Here is a 6327-nt window from a genome sequence, read left to right on the forward strand (position 1 = left end):
CAAAAATAGATTACATACAAAAACAAAAAAAAATACAAATAAAGTTGTAATTTTTGGAAAATTAGGTTGGGTAAAAAATTATAATGTTACAAGAATAAAGTCATAATTTGGAGGAAAACTATGTACAAGAAGAAAGTTGAAAAAAAAAAACTACAGCAGAAATTAAAAAAAATTAGCTATGATTTTATGAGGCTGAAGTGAAGCTATTAAAAGAATAAAGTTGTATTCCAACAAGAAAAAAGTCACAATTTTAGGAGAATAATTCATAATATTATGAGGAAAAATATATATTATTATATTAAATAATTATATTAAATATATATATTAAATAAATAATATTATATTAAATAAAATAATGTTATTTTCTCTCCAAGTCAACTGAGATAGGCTAATGAGGATAAGCTGAAAATAGAAAATAAATGTATAAATACATCATTTTTGAAATTTGTACCATTATGAAAAACAGGAAATGGTCACATGATGCGAATAAAACTGTGGACCCCCCCCTCTGTCAGCGTAATAATTTAGCTAGCTGTAGCAGGGGTGACAAAGTGAACGAGTTAACGGAGACTAGTCCCCTCGAGTCTTGACCTGTGAGTTTTGACCGACTCGTTCGTGACTCGTGTATCTCCGTTAGGACTTCCCTTCCAAAAGGTGAAAGGGGAACTGGTCTCCTTGGGAGGAGCTTGATCTCTGATCTAAGACCAAACGACGAGAGCGATTCATCAAAAGCATCACGCCGCTGCAGCGCGCGGCTATAATTAAAAGTGTCACAATGTGATGTCCCGGCGTCCATTCTGGGGGCGTGGTACCATTTCATCCATATTTGATGTGTAGAATAAAGTACAGTGTCAGTCGGTGACAGGATAACTGCTGTCTGGAGATGGAAGTCGTGGACCATCACTCATATGGAAAATAACCAAGAATATGCCCTTCATCGCTCATTTTCTTCCTAGCCTTTATGGACAATATTTATGGGGAATTACGGTCATCTGGTTTGGTGGCTGCGGGATTGGGTCTCTGGTTTTTTACAGATGATGTGGTCCTGCTGGATTCATCGGGCCGAGATCTTCAGTTTCATCATTTTAATTTTAATTTTTAAAATTAAAATAAAAATTAAAATTAAAATAAAAATTAAAATTAAAATTAAAATTAAAATTAAAATTAAAATTAAAATTAAAATTAAAATTAAAATTAAAATTAAAATTAAAATTAAAATTAAAATTAAAATTTTTTAAGTAAAAAATTTAAAATTAAAAAATTAAATTAAAATTAAAATTAAAATTTTAAATTAATTAAGAAATAAATTAAATTAAAATATTAAAATTAAAATTAAAATTAAAATTAAAATTAAAATTAAAATTAAAATTAAAATTAAAATTAAAATTAAAATTAAAATTAAAACTCTAGTAGTAACAGTAACTCTTACATTTGTTCACTTCCTGCTTTCCAATGTAATTTAAGATTTTTTTTGTGGGTAAATACAAATCCAAGCTAATACAGCTGGAATAGGTGCAGATTCTGGAAGTTCTATAAAGTTTTGTGTGCGGGTTATTGCGTGTAGCTGCTCTATAGGAGTCCACAACTCAATACAAAGGGTAAAAAATCCCCTTTAAGATTTGAATTAAAGGTAACAGCTTTTAATTGAACTGCTATTCTCAATGGAAAATGTTAGCATGCAATGACTTGGACGATGCTTCTCAGATGTTTATGATGTTTATGATGTTTATGATGTTTATGATGTTCATGATGTTTATGATGTTTATGATGTTTATGATGTTTATGATGTTTATGATGTTTATGATGTTTCTGACCCCGCCCAGTGCAGTAATAACGGGGTAACATGTATTCCGGGGTCAGGCAAACATGTAAGCGCCTGAAATACTGCCTAGACGGGAAAACACAGGAATACTCGGGCATTCGATGAATCGGATGTTTCTCCACGTGGCGTTCTTCAGTCAGCATCACGAGCGAATGTTTGCAGTGGAGATGAACCGCATTTCTGTGTACACATCTGAGGGAATATTTGAGATCCATAAATTATGAATCCCAATCCGTGCACAGACAAGCGGCGTAATGAAGACGGCAGAACAGCCAGATGAGCTCCATATTTAAAGAGGCTATTTCCTTTGTGGACACGTCAAACGGAGATCACCATTTCAGGCTGTGATTGGCAACATTTGGAGGCCGTCATTAACTGGACGCCATCGTGGGGATGCTGTTAGCTTAGCATGAAAGCATAGCTTAGCACTGATGTCCTCCAAATATAACAAATACACCAGTTATGCTGGGGGGGGGGCTTCACACTGCATGAATATTTTTTTTTTAAAAGATTAAAATTTTAATTTAGAAAAAGTATTATTTTTTTGAATTTTTTTAATATAATTTAATAAAATTAAAATTAAAATTAAAATTAAAATTAAAATTAAAATTAAAATTAAAATTAAAATTAAAATGTATTTTTATTTTTATTTTTATTTTTATTTTTATTTTTATTTTTATTTTTATTTTTATTTTTATTTTTATTTTTATTTTTATAATTCAAAATTTTAATTTCATTGAAAATTTTTAATTATAAAAATAAAAAATTTAAAAAAGTAAAAAAAAAACAAAATTTTGATTTAAAAATAAAAATAAAAATAAAAATAAAAATAAAAATAAAAATAAAAATAAAAATAAAAATAAAAACAAAAATAAAAATAAAAATAAAAACAAAAACAAAAACAAAAACAAAAACAAAAACAAAAATAAAAATAAAAATAAAAATAAAAATAAAAATAAAAATAAAAATAAAAATAAAAATAAAAATAAAAATAATCTAAAAATAAAATAAAATAAAAACAGGATGAATATTTCACTTAATTAACTTAATTCTTAAGTTATATTTAAACAATGTAAAAAAACAGCCCTGCTTGAACTGCATATGACAATGTGAGTTAGAATGTGTGTGTGTGTGTGTGTGTGTGTGTGTGTGTGTGTGTGTGTGTGTGTGTGTGTGTGTGTGTGTGTGTGTGTGTGTGTGTGTGTGTGTGTGTGTGTGTGTGTGTGTGTGTGTGTGTGTGTGTGTGTGTGTGAGATGGACTTGATGGTCGGAACGAACCAGATGACCATTTGAATGCGTCTAACCCTTGACCCTTCTCCAGCGTCCAGGAACAGGAACGTCATACCAATGAGTATGGAAAACGATGAGTCATGCCTCATTTGATCCCCCCCACTCTCTCTCTCTCTCTTTGCCTGTCATTGACTCTCTCGTTTGATTGGCAGTCGGCATGTTCATAAGAAACGTGAGCAAACGCTGAGACGAGCTGCGTTGGCATCCAGATGGAGGATGCGTGGCCGGAGGCGGGTTAGCTTGCGTGCGCTGATGGATAATTAGCCGACTTTTACAAAGACGCTAATTAGATATCCTCCCCCTTTACGCCAGCGTCTCCACGGGAGCTCCTGGGGGGTGCGGTGCTGTTGCCAAAACTTGTGAAAGAAGGAACAATACTGACGGGAAATGACAGACGGAGACCGTTCAACAATACAGTACGCCTAACACACTTCATCATATTTGACATGGATGTCATGGTTTGATTGATATGGATAGAAATATGGCAGATAGATTGTTCCATATCACTTTTCACCCATGGCGTAGACCAGGGGTGGGCAAACTTTTTGACTCATGGGCCGCATTGAGTTAACAAAATTGTGCGGGGGGCCAGAACATATATTTAACACACATGATTTTACGCTTATAATTTTAATAATTTAATGATTTTTAATAGTTTTTAAATATTTCTAAATAATTTTTAATAATTTTTAATAATTTTTAATAATTTTTAATAATTTTTAATAATTTTTAATAATTTTTTAATAATTTTTAATAATTTTTAATAATTTTTAATAATATTTAATAATCTTTTAATAATTTTTAATAATTTATAATAATTTTTTAAATAATTTTTAATAATTTTTAATAATTTTTAATAATTTTTAATAATATTTAATAATCTTTTAATAATTTTTAATAATTTATAATAATTTTTTAAATAATTTTTAATATTTTTTAATAATTTTACACCTTGAATTATTTGTCTAATTTTAATTGTCATACTATCAGCTATATGTTCTTGTTTCCTTTTTTTCAGGAGCACTTTAAACATCAGACCACATCAAACTACGATTTATTTATTTATTTTTTTACTGAATAAGACATCCGACTTGAAAGTCATGTTGCCAGCTGGTATGTTAAAAGTTGAAATACTTAAAAGCAACTGGCGGGCCGGATTCAAACGTTTGGTGGGCCGCATGTGGCCCCCGGGCCGTAGTTTGCCCACCCCTGGCGTAGACGTTACAAGCTGTTCTGATGCAAACGGGTTTGGTGACACATCTTCAAGTTAGCGTTTCGGACTGCAGGGAGAGGCGCAGCAGCTTGAGAAAAATAAAGAAACTGCTAAGTTCATTCATTCATTCATTCATTTTCCACCGCTTATCCTCATTAGGGTCGCGTGTGGTGCTGGAGCCTATCCCAGCTGTCTTGGGGCCAGAGGCTAATGTCTGTTTTGGTCAAGTCGTTTATAAAATAAATAACCCACAAAAATGCTTATACTTATACTTATACTCCAGTGTGACTTATGATGTTTTTTTATACCTAATTGTGTATTTTTGGCCTTGTGCGACTTATACTCCGGAGCCACTTATAGTCCAGAAAATACGGTACTTTTCCTTGCGCCTCGCATTGTCGTGGCGCATGGGCCCACTTTTCACTTTCTAGTAACCCGTGCGTCTGTTCGAAGTTGGATTGTTACAAGAATAAAGTTCAAATATGATCAAAATAATGTCATAATCACAAGAAAAAAAAGCACAAAAAGAAACTTCCCCATTTCCTGACCGTGTGCCCAACATGCTAACCACTCGACCACCGTGCGACCTATTTTTTGTCTTTTTCTCTTCATATTTTGACTTCGTTCTGTTCATTTCTGCTGTTTTTGTTTCTGCTGTCCTCGAATTATGACATTATTTACAAAATATTTTGATTTTATTCTCCAAAAATTTTCAAAAAAAATTATTATTTTTTTTATAATATTACAACTCTTTAAATAATTTTTTATTCCGACTATTTCAACTTTATGCTACTAAAATGATGTTACTTTTCTTCATAATGTTCTGACATTTAAAAATTGTTAAATATCATAAAATTACAACATTTTCTTGTTAGATGACAAGATTTTTCATGTAATATTTTAATTTTATTCTGGAAAAAATTACAGCTGTTTTTTATTTATGCTGTTGGTGTTTTTTTTTTTTTACTTTGCAACAATCTCAACTTCATGGAATTATTTTTCTCATAATTATGACTTTAGTGGCATAATATTTTGGCTTTATTTTTGCAACATTATAATTTTTTCAATGTCCAAAAATTACAACTTTATTTGTTGTTTTATTTTTCTTTTACAATGTTATGACATTCAAAGAAAAATATTTTTTCTTGATTTGTTCAATGTTCAGGCCACGCAGCTAGGACACCGGAGTTCGATTCCACCTGCTTTGAAGGTTGAGATGTATGTAATGCATGACGTCATGGTTTCATCATATAGAACATGAATGGAGTGACAACGCCAAGGCTTCTCAGTCGGGACGCTTGAACAGCGTCAACACGTCAACACGCCAACACGCCAACACGGATGCTTTTGCTTGACAGGAAGACCAGCACAAAGAGACAAAGCCGTATGGTCATGTCCTACAAGAGACAATGGGACAACACATTCAATCATCATTTCCACCATGTTTGGGAAACGGGGTGTTCGTGTCACGGGCCATTAGCTCTGCTAATTGGTTTGGGACGTTCTTTGACCCAATTGAGGATTTACACATTCATCATTTCATATTCTCTCTTCATGGTACAGACCAAGTCTTCCTCACACACGTTTGCTAATGCTAATGTTTGTATTTCATTTAAACATGCATCCCATAATCAGTTCCCAGTTCCACATGTCCAAAAGGAGTAGGAAGAAGCAAAGCTTATTAAATCCTACCCCTCCATCTGCTACTTTTACAATTGACTTTTTTAACTTTATTGTATAAAATGTTTGTAAAAAAAAAAATTCTTTTATTTATTTTTTATTTTTTTCCTTTTTTTCTTTTATGTTATTCATTTATTTTACTGTTACATTTGTTCACTTCCTGCTTTTCTAATATATTTTTTTTGATGAATTTTGATTTTTTTTAATTTTAATTATTTGTTACATTTTTTGTCACGTACCAAAGTATGAGGTGATATGACCATACAATGACATAACGGGTACCATAGTATATTGACAGTTACAGTTAACAGTTACAGTAACT

The sequence above is a fragment of the Doryrhamphus excisus genome, chromosome 5 (assembly GCF_030265055.1).
Source record: "Doryrhamphus excisus isolate RoL2022-K1 chromosome 5, RoL_Dexc_1.0, whole genome shotgun sequence".
Classification (NCBI taxonomy): Eukaryota; Metazoa; Chordata; class Actinopteri; order Syngnathiformes; family Syngnathidae; genus Doryrhamphus; species Doryrhamphus excisus.